A 13,420-nucleotide genomic window follows, 5' to 3' on the forward strand; every position below is an offset into this window, starting at 1 on the left:
GGTGTGGTGGGGGTCCGGACGTGTGGGGTGTGTGTGTGGAGGGGGGTAGTATGCGGGGTGCGTGCGAGTGCGCGGCAGGGGTGCGGGGTGCTCGGGGTACGTGGGCGTGGCACGTGGGCACGAGTGGGTGTGCGGGGCCGAAGCTGGTCGGCCGGGAGGAGAGCGGCCGGGGCCGGGAGCGTGCGCGCGTCGGCCCGCGGTCTGCGCCGCCAAGCTCCGCCCGCGAGCGCTACCGGGCTTCCCGCCCCCTCGGCCTGCTCCCTCCCCATCCCCGTCGCCGCGCGCGCTCCCAGCCCCAGCGCCGCAGACGCCCGGCCGCCGCCTCTGTCGCCGCCCGGAGCCGCTGCGAGGAGCAGGTATGACAGCGACCCCGGGAGAACGCAGGGGCCGCCCTGCCGCGGCGCCTTCCCCCGCGCGCCCCGTGGGTCCCGCCTCAGTTTCCCTCGCGGGGGCGTCTGGGCGCTAGCGGCGGCGCCGCTGGGACCCAGCCTCGGGGCGCAGGGGGAGGTCTGCGGGGTGACAAAAGCTCCCAGAGTGGGAAGAGGGGGAACCCAGCGAGCCCCAAGAGCGTCGGGGCGGCGGAGAGGGCCGTGGCGTCCTGGGCGCGGAGGGGCGGGGTGAGCTGTCGCCCCAGAGGGTAACACCCGCGAAACCCGAGAGCGCTGGCTCCGCACTGGGCGTCGCGAAGCGGAACAGCCCGACTTCAGCCACGCAGCATCCTGGGGCGGTGGGGCTCCGTGGTGTTACCATTTCACAGACGGGGAAACTGAGGGCAGAGGGTGGTGAAGCTTGCCTGCGTCCCGGTGACAGTCACAGAGCCCAGAAGTCTGACCCCAGAGCGTGCGTCCTGGCCTCCCCTGTCAGCCGCCCCTGGGGGGCCCGGGGGAGGGGACCCCGTGTTGTCTGCGTGGCCTCCTGCTGGGGAGGAGGCTTGTTCCCAGCTCCTAGCTGCCTCTCCCCAGAGGGGGTCTGTCCTGGGAGCTTGTCTTGGCTTCGTGAAGGCTTGGCTTCGGTGTGCCCGGGGAAGCAGGGACCAGGGAACTGAGGGTGTGTGGCAGCACGGAGCAGACCCTTCCCACCGCAGCGTGGACGGAGAAACTGAGGCACGGACAAGTTTAGGCAGGAAGCAGAGTTTCTTCCCAAGAGAGGTACAACAGGTCCCTCGCCCCATGCCCACCAGGGACCTGGATCAGGACAGCCAAGGCTCGTTCCTCCCTAGCAGCAGAGCCCTCCCACAGTCCATGGGGGACGTGTGGAAATGTCCCCCTGAGGTCTCGGCATCTCTGTGGCCCCCACCCGGCATCTGCCAGTGACCCGACCTACCTGAACTGAACTGTGTGATGCCAGAAGGAACACAGGGATCCTTCATCCATTCCTCTTAGTCTATAACCTTCCAATCCCTGCCCTCCCTGCTCCCTGAAAGAAACCACTTGCACAACATGGGGTGTTCCTTCTAGATCTACACTTAAAACGCATAGTGACGTTGTGGGCAGATGTTTAACAGAAATGGTATAATCCGTCCATATTCTGCAACCTGGCCCCCCTCTCCACCATCCCCAGCCCGCCAGTTATCATTTCTTTGAGAGTTATCCATGTTGCGCATATAAATCTCACCTGGTCATAAAAATTCCCGGGTCTGTTTTCTACTTCAGCTTTTTCCATAAATCGACATCTCTGGGTTAAGAAAGATTTTCGTTCTTTGTCGTACACTAACGTCACAGGCTCTGAATTTGTGGTACAACGTGCTCGCCTCTCCGTTTCTCACGTGCTTGTATTTACACATGCGCACAAGGCGTCCACACGTGTACATGCGCACAAGACGTTTGCACATGCGCACAAGACGTCTGCACATGCGCACAGAACGTGTACAATTTGCATACATGCTACTGTGCAGGTCGCCGCATATACACGTGCACAGGTTCACACATGTGTGCACCACACACACATGCACAGGTGCACATATGCACACTTCTGTCCTGTCTTTAGGCGAACACGAACACGACACCCTCTCTCGCTGCGATCTCTGCTGGGCCCAAAAGCCTGGGATTGAGCCAGGCCACAAGCTCTGCCTGTCCAGGCACCAGTGGGCAGAGTTCCCAAAAGGGTCGGCGTCCAGGGATTCTCTCCAGATGCCCCCAGTGCCGCCCCCACCTTCCAGTAGGAGACAGGTAGTTAGGAAAGATGGCTAGCAGATGGGAGTATCCAAGGTCCTATTTGTGTCACACAAACTTTACTTCCGGGTCCGGTCTGTGGGATGAGAGTGCGCTTGTGTTGGAATGTGTGCCAAGACCATCCATAGTTTGGTGGAATGCCTGTGAACAGCCATCTGGGGAGAAGCTGGAATGGGGTGGTGCTTGCATTACCATTCTAGGTCCACCGCTTCCTGGCTGGGACAAGTCCCTTCCCCTGTGTGAGCCATAGCTTTCTCATCTGTACCATGGGAGTGAGGATAATGGCAACCTCCCAAAACTATGGAGTGCATTCGTGGGGTGATGAAACAAAATACTCAGAGCCTTGTCAGCCCTAAGTAGGAAGTCTTGTCTGGGACAGGGAGAGACCCGGAGATGGCCCCTGGGTGGAGGTGACACCCAGAGTCACCATTGGGTCCATCATTTGTCCACACCCCAAATCCAGACTGGAGAATCCTGAGTGCTGAGTGGGCTGGAGGATGAGATTCCTGGCTACTGAGCGCCAAGCTCAGCTCAGAGGAGTCCAGAAGCCTCATGGCATCTGCAACAGGTGAACTGCACACCTGGTGAGCTAAGGTGCAGAAATTAAGTGAGCCAAGGTCCCCACCTTGGAGATACAAGAGACAGAAGTTGCAAAGGAGGCCCATGGGCAGCTTTTGTGAGGCCCACCCTCCTTCTTGTATTTTAGATGACTCTCAAATGTTAAAAAGTGGGAGATGTCACATAAAAATCTGTATCTCTGGATCCTCTTGAGAAATCAGAGAAACAGACAACTCTGGGCCCAACATTTGGCTGCCCCCTTAGATGAGATGAGCACCTTCCAAGGTGCCACAGTCCCCACCTGGCCTCCTTCATAATGACCACATAACACAAAACTTAGTAACGTAAACTCACAGCCAGCTTTTACATCCCATCTCTGCCACAAATTAATTGTGTGATAATAAGTAGCACTTGCCTCAAAAGATTATTTTAGGTTTTGAATGAGTCAAGAACCTAAGCCTCTTAAAACAGTGTCTGGGGCATGGTGCGTACTATCTAAGTGTTGATGATGCTGATGCTGATAATGGTGACATTAGCCACCTGGTCCCTGGGAGAGCATCATTTGTACTCCAAATTGTGCTTGATATAAACGCTGTGGAAACACAAGTGAAGGAGGAAGAAAGGAAGGAAAGTAATGCTTTGAACTCCTTTTTCAAACCAGATGCTATCACCCTAGATTTTGTTTCTTTCCAAAAACTGGGAGAGGACAACATTTCGGGGACAGATACAAAGAGGGGGGATTCTAAGGTGGGTTTTGAAGGATAAATAGGAGTTTCTCTGGAGCAGTGGAGTGAGAAAAGCACTGCCATACAGAGGAGACAGAAAAGGACCTTGAGGGGCGCCTGGGTGGCTCAGTTGGTTAAGTGTCTGACTCTTAATTTCAGTTCAGGTTGTGATCTCACAGTCATGGAATCGAACCATGTTGGGCTCCTCACGGGGCCTGTAGCCTGTTTGGGATTCTCTCCTTCCCTCTCCCTCTGCTCCTCTCCCACTTGTGTGCACGTGAGGGCACGCTCTATAAATAAATAAGTAAGTAATAAGAAAAGGACCTTGAGATCATGATGGGGCTTATGACAGGAAGGAGGATGAACATTTTTTGCATACCTACTATGTGCAGGTGCTCTTATAATTGCCTCATAGTGCCCTTGGGAATCACATCTGTGATCCCCATTTACTGATGAGTCAGAGGTTCAGGGAGGGTAAGCACTTGCCCACGAGCTTGCACAGTGGGTCAGTGGCAGAGCTGGGGTCTGACCCCAGATCTGTTTGATTCTAAAGCCCTGTGCACCCTCTCTGAGCCTTGTTTCTCATCATAAAGCAGAGGTAATACTCGTAAAACCTACTGTGGTGTTGGTTGTGAAGATAAGATAAGAAAATGCACACACCTCAGCATGCGACCTGGCATGGAGCAGTTGCTGCTGTGATTTCCATTGGAACAAAGCCTGTGTGTCTCCAGCCCTCTCTGCACCTCACTCATACCAGACGGGGGAGCCCAGGGAACGAAGGGCCAGCAGGTCTCAAAGTGTGGTCCGTGGACCAGGAGCATTCGCATTGGACTCAGCTGGGAGCTGGTTGGAAGTGCAGATTCTCAGACCCACCCTAGACCTACTGAATCAGAGACTGGGGGTGGGGCCCAGCAACCTGTATTTTAATAAACCCTGCAGAGGTGGTTCCATGTGCTGAAAGATTTCAGGGTCACTGGCCTAAAGAAAAACTTCAAATGAGACCCCTCCAGCCACCTGCACCCACCTCCCACTAGACGGTGAGAATGTTCTCAGCAAAGGCCAAAGATGGAGGGTGTGTCCTAAGACAAAGGCAAGTTTCCCTCCACGCTGGACAGTTGCTGAGGGGCTTAGTGGAGTTCGCGGATTTTGGGTTTGTTTGTTTTTTTTTTTGAGAGAGAAAGAGTGCACATAGATGGGGAGGGGCAGAGAGAGAGAGGATGAGAGAGAATCCCAGCAGGCTCTGTGCTGTCAACATCGAGCCCAACTCGGGGCTAGATCTCATGAATTGTGAGATATGACCTGAGCCGAAATCAAGAGTCAGACGCTTAACCGACTGAGTCACCCAGGCGCCCCTCCTGGGCTTTTTATTCTTTAGAACTTGCTCTCCTTTCTAGTCTTGCAGCCTCTGCCCACCTTGAGGGTCTGGAGCGAGATTGGAATTTCAGAGATGCTGAAAGTGAGGGATGCCCCAGGCAGCTGAGGACCCACCCCCTCCCCATAAAAAGCCTGTTATTAGAGACCCTTCTGTGCCTGGGGGCTCTCGTGGGCTGTCCCTTTCCCCGGAGCTCCCATGAGAACATGTGTCCAGGCACAAGTCCTGAATGGTGGAGAATGATCCCAAGACTCTGCACAAAAAAGCATTAAGGAGGTTCCAGGTCATGTGACGAGGAAGGAAGTCCAGGCTGGGGACAGGAGCGTACTGCAGAGAACCTCCAGTTGAGAAGTAGGCACCTTCTACACGTCCTCTTGGAAGCTCTGAGCAAGAGTTGGGGTGCCTGGGTGGCTCAGTTGGCTGGGCATCCAACTCTTGGTCTCAGCTCAGGTCACGGTCTTGTGGTTTGTGGGATCGAGCCCCATGTTGGGCTCTGCGCTGACAAAAGAAAAGAAAAAGAAAGAGTGGGAGGCAGTACTAATGGGTGGAAACATGGCCTTGCCTTAAAGATCAAAGTTTCTAGGCCTGCCTTCATAAAATTTATTATTTCTTGCATGACCAAAACCAAAAGTACCCATAAGCCCGGGCATGTCAAACTAGTAAAAATATTTGTCACTTCTATGACAAAGAGTTAACTACATGGATAAAGAGTGCTCACAAATCAAAGACCAAGCAAGCACCCCATCCAAAAAAGAAAAAAAAAAAAAAAGAAGAAGAAGGTAAAGGATGTGATTTGGCTAAATAGAAGTACATAAAAAGAAGCATAAATTCAAACAGACAAAAAGGTGCTCAACCATTCTTCAAAAAAGAATCGCACGGCCAAACCACACCAATTCTGTTTCCCACCTGCCAGATGGCTGGGTAACACTCAGTGCTGGACATGGGGTGGGGGAAACCAGTACTCTCAAACCCTGCGGGCAGGGGCACAGGTACCCCTCAGTGGGGGGTAGTTAGGAAAACTGTCGATATTCAAGAGGCCCATACCCATGGCTCTGCAATTTCACCTGCAGGGATTTACCCAGTGGATATCTTTGCATTGGACACAACAAAGATAGTCATCATTGTGTGTAAGAGCAAACAATTGCAAAGTAAACGCCCGCCAGAAAGGAGCCAAGTACTGTTGCTTGTGGGAATGGCCTCACAGGAGAATATGATGCAGTCACTAAAAAGAAAGCAGTAGCTCTTTATGAATGGATGTGGAACCATCTCCCAGATGTATTGTTAAAAGAAAATTACAGGGAATAGAACAGTGTGTAGTATTCTACCATCTGTGTGCATAGAGTCCCTTTATAAAAGGATGAGGGGCGCCTGGGTGGCTTAGTTGGTTAAGCGCCTGACTTAGCCTCAGGTCATGATCTTACGGTCCCTGATCCCGCATCAGTGCTCTGCACTGACAGCTCAGAGCCTGGAGCCTGGTTCGGATTCTGTGTCTCCCTCTCTCTCTGCCCCTCCCCTGCTCACACTCTGTCTCTCTCTTTCTCTCTCTCTCTCTCAAAAATAAATAAACATTTAAAAAAAATTTTTTTAAAGGATGAGATAAGCGCTTGCTCTGCATCTTTGGGACTATCATAGGAAGTCAGAACTAGGAGAATGGGGAGGCTACAGTCAGCTACTGGACCACATATGAAGACCAGCAGGTTCAGATGGGGATGGTGTCTAGGGAGCTTATAAAAGCATCATCTATATTTTAATTTCACTTTGTATTTGCAAAGTTAAAAAAGTAGTGTTTCCATAATTTAAATGACAAAATATAAAGTCAGAAGAAATCTTAGCTGGTGGGAACATACAAAAGATGCAGTGACTCCTAACCTGGGCCTGCTAACCCGCAGAGATCAGAATCCTGGCTCTGTACTTACCTGCTGTGTGACCTCAGGCAAGTTACTTAACCTCTCTGTGCTTCAGTTTTCTCATCTGTCAGCTGGAGATGATAATAACTCTCACCTCAGTAGGGATGTTATGAAGATTAAATGTGTCAAGTGCTTAGAACAGCACCTGGCACACAGTAAGTCCTAAATAAACGTTTGTTAAATAAGTAAATTAACTTGAAACAAGCCTGGAAATCTTAGCATTTTTGTTTTTAAGTGAGGAATTTGTTTTTTACCCTAAGGAAATGGGGTCCTAGCCAAGATACAGTCATGGGGCTGAGCTGAACCCAGAGCAAACCTGGGGGTTTTGCTGGGAGGTGGGGAATGCCCAGCAAATGAGGGGCGAGGCCTTAAGAGACTGAGGCTCAGAGAGGTTCAGGAATTTGCAGAGGTTCAGGCCACACAGTGGTAACAACAGAACTTGAATCCAGTCCCAACTTTCTCCTCCTCCACAGTGCCTCCCTGACAGGGAATGTCTTGAGGATTGTGGGGACTGGGGAGTCTGGGGCCACTGGTGTCCCTTTCCTTGCAGACCTCTGGGACGAAGCAAGCCTTGCTTCCTCCTGATATGCCGTGGAGTTCGTCCCCGAGCCAAGGTCTGGAAGGAAGGCTAAGATCTGGGAAGTCTGGAACACCCTCCTTCAGGAGCTGCTCCGATCTGCCTCCAGGGCTCCAGGGAAGACCTCAAGCAGGGGCTGCGTGGCCTCCCCAAACAAGCTCCCCCGCCCTCTGCAGGCTGATTCCTGAAATTCCACCGTGGCTCTCTCACTGATGGCTGTGTGTGGACTTTGTTGATTTTCCTGGTTGAAAGGCACCACCTCCCACCCCAGGAAGGATCACCTTTGATCGTCCTCTGTGGCTTGTGCTGCAATGAGGAGTTGGATGGGGGCTGGATGTTGAGTCTGGTTGGTGAGAGAGACTAGGAAGAACCTTCAGGGTCTGTGAAGGCCACCTTTGAAGGTCTTAGGGATGGGGGAGGGGTTGTGAACTGTTTAGAGGTGTGCTGGGCACGTGGGAGGTGCTCCCTAGTGAAAGGAGGGGCCATGTGCTGGTCCAGGGGAGTCCTGGTTTCCCACAGGCCGCTTGGGGAGACGATTCCCTGTCCTCAAAGCATTCTCACCAAGATTTACCCAGAGTCCTGGAGAGGCAGTTTGTGTAACCATTGAGTTTGGGAGTCAGACTGGCTGGCATTGCAGCTCAGCTCTGTGTGACCTTGGGCTTGATACTTACCCTCTGAGCCCAGGTGCTGGCGTGTGGACTGGGGACCACAGCACCTCCCGCCCCGCCCCAGGGGCTCTCAGCTAGCTAAGTGCACAGCACCTTAGCTTAGAGCCACAGGCCCCTCAGTCACTGGCCCCACCCTTCTCACTGCTCCAATTGACTCCAGAAATGCTGCACCGTTCTTGCTGGGCTTTGAGAAGGAAGGTGGTTGGGGCCGTGGGAGGAGAGGCCCCCGAGCCTCTGAAAGGCCAGGAACACCTTCACCTGTAGAACTCAGTGAAAGTTGAAACATCAGAATCTGGGCCTGACTGTGTGTGTCCAGGGAGGAGTGATGTTCAAGTGGAGAACAGACGACGGGCTGGTTACAACTTGCAGGCTTGTAGGAACGGGAGCCAGTCTGCCCCCTCTGACACTAGGTGACACGGGTGGTGACCCAGTCACAGGATGATGGCCCCAGTGAGTGGGTCTCCGTGCAACACACATGCAGAAGGCAGAGCCTGGAGAAGGGTGACGGTCGGGGGGCAAGGGGAACGAGAACATTTCCTAGCATGTAGGGAGTGCTCTCTGAAATGCTACAACATGAGTTTGCAGGGATTTAAACTTCTAGAGGGTTAGGTCGTGTCTGTTTTGTTCTCTGCTTTGCCACGGCAGCCACGGGCCAGGCACTGGAGATACAGCGGTGAGCAAGCCATGTCTCCCAGCCCCCAGGAGACTCCTCGGCCCCCCTACCCTGAGACCCCCTCTCCAGCCTCATTTCTGACTCCTGAATTCCCACTGGGGCCCACCCTTGGCTGGATGGGTGGGGCGGAGTTCTCATTGCATCTTACAGTCTAGTTGGCTAAAAACCCCAGCCTGTGACCCCTCTCCACAGTCAGACAGCTCCCCAAAGCTTGTCACTCACTCGAGGTGTGACCGCTCCATCTGGGAACCATCTTGTTTTGCTTGCCTCACTCACAGAGATGAACTGACTTCAGTTTCTCTTTCCCGTGTGATTCAGTTCGTCAAGTAAACGCTGCTGAGGTCCATGTGGCTTTCTCCCCTACAGTGATAATAATAAAAATAGGCAGTGTCTTTCAAGCATGTCCTACATGCCGGGCTCATGCATCATAAAAGGAGGGTACAAATATCCTCCCCATTTGACCCCTGGAGAAACCAAGCTCTCTCAGTGTACGATCTCATTGTATCTTTCCAACAATCCAGCAAAACTCGGTGTAATTATCTAGATTTTGCTGATAAGAAAAAACAGGCTCAGAGAGGTTAAGTAACTTGCCCAAGGTCACACAGCACTAGTAAATAAATGGTGGGGCTGGGATTCAAACCCAAGCAAGCAATCTGACCACAGAGCCCACTTTGCTCTCCCTATCCTGCCTGTCCTCGGCTTCCAGGTGTTATTTGAGAAGTGGGTGCGGAAGAGGAGTGGAAATTTTTACTCCGTGACAGAGTTCTCGAAACCCTTGGCTTACCCACAGTGTAAGGTTTCAGCTGTTTGCTTCCCAGGAACTACCCTGGGTCACTGTGTGGGTTAAGATTCAAATCTCCCCCAACAGAGAGGGGCAGCCCAGAGCCCAGCTTGCGTGTGGCTGTGACTCTTGGGGAAACCGCCCCTCGCCTTCCTGGGCACCAGATTCTTAGCCTCTAAATTTCCCCGGAGGCCTGGCTTCTTCCTGCCAGACAGCCATCCAGGGACCCAGGAAGCACACAGAGGCTGGGCCTGCCTCCCAACGACTCGGTTCCAGAGGTTGGGCCCAAGGCCCAGTACCCCAAGCTGGATTTCAGAGGGTGGCAGGAAATGGAGACTTAGTTGGAAAAAGGAGGGGCCAAGGGAAAAGAATGTTACCCCCTTTATCCCTTCCTTGTCTTTGATTCTTGCCTTTCACCTAGTGTTGGAGGAGGAAGGTGTTCACTCAATAAACTCGAATGCAGTGGAACCCACTTTGGAGGTCGAGGGCACGGGAAGCCCAGTTGACCCAGCACTTACAGAATGCTGACGTAGGACAGGCGCAGTGAGATACATTTGGCCTGACTTAGTTCCTTGAATCTGCACAGTAACCCTATCCAGTAGGTATATATATTATCACATTCACGCCTGTCATTGTTATCACTATCCCCATCACCATCACCTTCATCCCCATCATCACCAGCAGCAATGAACGTCATGGTCACCCACATGGCTTCCCAGACCCAAGGCCCAATATGCACGTAGGGCGTCAGACCCAGAAGACACACCACATCCATCCCCCAGAAAGATTGTTAAGAGTTTGCACTCTTGGGCGCCTGTGTGGCTCAGTCAGTTAAGCGTCAGACTTCGGCTCAGGTCACGATCTCACAGTTTGTGAGTTTGAGCCCCGCGTTGGGCTCTGTGCTGACAGCTCAGAGCCTGGAGCCTGCTTCGGATTCTGTGTCTCCTCTCTCTGCCCCTCCCCCACTTGTGTTCTGTCTCTCAAAAATAAATAAATGTAAAAAAACATTAAAAAAAAAGAGTTTGCACTCTAGAGTCTGAAAGACCCAAATTTGATTCCTAGTTCTGACACTTTCCAGTTATGTGACTTGGTGCATGAGATCTAACCTCTCTGAACCTCAGAGTCCTTGTCTGTAAAACGGGGATGATCTCGGTCGGTTCCTGCCTCTCAGGGTTGTGATGAGGGTCATGAGAGCTGGTGCAGGTAACCCTTGGCACAGGGCCTGGCTCAAATCATAAAAGCAAAGCAAACACAGCGAAACACTGGTAAGGGGAGGGCCTGAGTGATTGGTTGGGAGTTCCCAGCAGCCCTGGACGTTGAGGGCCAGGTGCTGCCCAGTGTGAGAACGGGCACTGGAGGGCCAGCTTAGGGCAACTTGAGGCAGGACTGGAGGAGGATGGGGAAGGTCCCAAGAGGAGCCAGCCTGCTTCTGACTCCAAGGCTTCCCCAAAGCTGCCAGCCTCACCCCACCATCCATCGTGGCATATCCTACTGGGCCTTTCTCCCTTTTTGATGATCTATTTCCAAATAACAGTCATAGTGAGCATCCAAGGTCAATCCTATGCCAAGCAATCATGAGCATTTCACCTCCAGCCTCCGAGGCTGCTATGAACTGCTATGTGGGTTGTGTGCTGCACAACTCCAAGGCTGTCCTTCACATAGACTGCATTGTGAATGATGCCACCTAGAGTTGTGCAGTATATACCTGCACAGCTGTATGAGGCAGCTCTGTGAGCCTCCTTGTTCCTGGAGAGAGTGCAGAATCTATCTTGGGTGCCCCAGGTCTGGCTGCAATTCAAGGCAGAGAAGATTGAATGGTGTCTAGATGCCAGTTGAGATACAGAGAGACCAGGTTTGCTGCCTGAGGCTTGTCCTTGAGAAGGCTGTGCCTGGCATTGTGGTGACTGGTGATGGTGATGGATTATTGATTGTCTTTAACGTAGATTATCGAGAGGTGATAAAACAAAGTGGTTATGGAAACAGGCTCTGGAGTCAGACAGGGGTTCAGTTGTGCTCTACTACTCTCACTGTGTGACTTTGGGCAAATCATCTGACTTCTCTGTGCCTCAGTCTCCCCATCCAAAAAAACGGTTATAACACAGTTGAATATGTGAAAAGGACACAAGATGGTGCTGGTAAAGCCCTAAGCACAGCGCCTGCCGTGTAGTTAAATGGTCACTACATATTAAAGCTTAATGACTTCGCCAGCGTGGGGGGGAGGTGAGGTTCAGAGTCGCCCATTGGAAGGCAGCTCCCTGAAATCCTGCCAGGGTGTTGAAGGATTGGGGACCCAATCTGAAGTCTGTGGCCCAGAGCCAGATCAAGCCAATACTTGACCGGGCCTTGTCAACACAACCTTTTCATAATCAAGTGCTACTAAGGTTGCAGAGATTGTGTATGGGGAGATTGTGTGGGCAAATACCGGGAAGGAGAAGGCCTGCAGTCCCGGCTTCCATGCCCTCAATTCATTCCTCCGGCTCAGGGGTCAGCCAACTCTGGCCCCAAGGCCAAGCTCACCCCACCACCTGTTGATTCTCAACCTGTGAACTAAGAATGGTTTTTTTCCATGGCTGAAAAAAAATCAAGAGAAAAATAATCTTCCATTAACATGCAAATTAAATGAAATTGAAAATGGGGAGTTCATAAAGTATTGTCAAAAAACACTTCCTGTTAACTATGGCTGCTTTTGCACTCGCTACTGTGGCAGATTGGGTAACTGTGACAGACTATGTGACCCGCACAGCTTAAGCTAGTGCTGTCTGGCCCTTTACTGAAAATGTTTGCAGACTCCTGCTGTAGCCTGGTGGTTCCCAGACTCTGCTGCACGTTGGAATTACCTGAGGAGCTTTTGAAAAGCGCTCAGGTCATGCCCCAGACCAGGTAGATGGGGCTCTCTGGCGGTGGGAGTCAGGCATCAGTGTTTTTCAAAGATCTACAGGTGATTCTATGATGTAGCCAAGTTTGAGAACCTGTGTCCCAGCCCTTCTGGAGTCCCATGCCTCTTGCCATGCCTGGGAGGGCTGTCCCAAGCTCAGAAAGCTTGCCCAGAGCATAAGACACTTTTCCGGCCCCGAGGTCTATGAGCACATTTGCAAGCTGGCACAGGTCTTATTTTGTGTGACCCACGCAGCAGTTTTTAAATTAGGGGATTTCACTTTGGCTTCTGGGTTTCCAGATTCTCTTGGAAAATTGGAAGTTCTGGTCCTCCCGAGCGTACGTTTCCCAGTGGTGATAATCAGCTGGATATGCTTTGGTTTCATTTTTTTGTGCATCCCCTGCTTGGCTCCTGAAAGCATTTGAGTATGAGACTCCTTGACTTTTTTGTTTGTAATTTTTCTTAATGTTTCTTTATTTTTGAGAGAGAGAGCATGAGCAGAGGAAGGGCAGAGACAGAGAGGGAGACAGAATCCGAAGCAGGCTCCAGGCTCTGAGCTGTCAGCACAGAGCTAGACGTGGGGCTCGAACTCACGAACTGTGAGATCATGACCTGAGCTGAAGTTAGACGCTTAACCAACTGGGCCATCCAAGCGCCCCTGAGACTCCTTGACTTAATGGTAGGGAACTCTAGGCCAGTGCACCTCAAATTTCAACATGCACACACGTGCCCTGGGGTCTTGGCAAGTAGGGCAAGTGGGGCCGGAATGTTGTGTCTCGAACGACATGTAAGAGCATGGTGATCTGCTTGGTCCCAGTGCTGTACTTTTTGAGTAGTAGGCTGAAAGCCTCATTGTCAAACATTAGCATGGCACAGAGTCTCCTGTAGGCCGGGTGGGCGGGGGGGGGGGGGGGGAACAACTGTTCAAACCCAGAGTTTCTGATTCAGGAGATCTGAGGATTTACTAACTAGTTCCCAGGCGATGCTGCCACTGTTCTGGGACCAGACTTTAGGAGCCATCGTTCTTGGCTATGCACTGTGGGCTTGACCCATTGGCTCTCACCTGGGATGAGGGTGCTCTGAGGTTCCTCAGATGGCCCCATGTTTGTTCTT

General features: G+C 52.1%; 1 protein-coding gene across 1 annotated transcript in view; it reads left to right on the plus strand.

Moving 5' to 3' along the window:
- Nucleotides 1-314: 314 nt before the first annotated feature.
- SCNN1B (sodium channel epithelial 1 subunit beta) overlaps nt 315-13,420 on the plus strand; it is a 60,155-nt gene continuing 47,049 nt past the window's right edge. Inside the window, 1 exon segment of the mRNA XM_030301183.1 lies at nt 315-356. The gene's annotated coding sequence lies outside the window, so the exon portion shown is untranslated.

Source organism: Lynx canadensis, chromosome E3, assembly GCF_007474595.2.
Source record: "Lynx canadensis isolate LIC74 chromosome E3, mLynCan4.pri.v2, whole genome shotgun sequence".
In the NCBI taxonomy this organism is placed as follows: Eukaryota; Metazoa; Chordata; class Mammalia; order Carnivora; family Felidae; genus Lynx; species Lynx canadensis.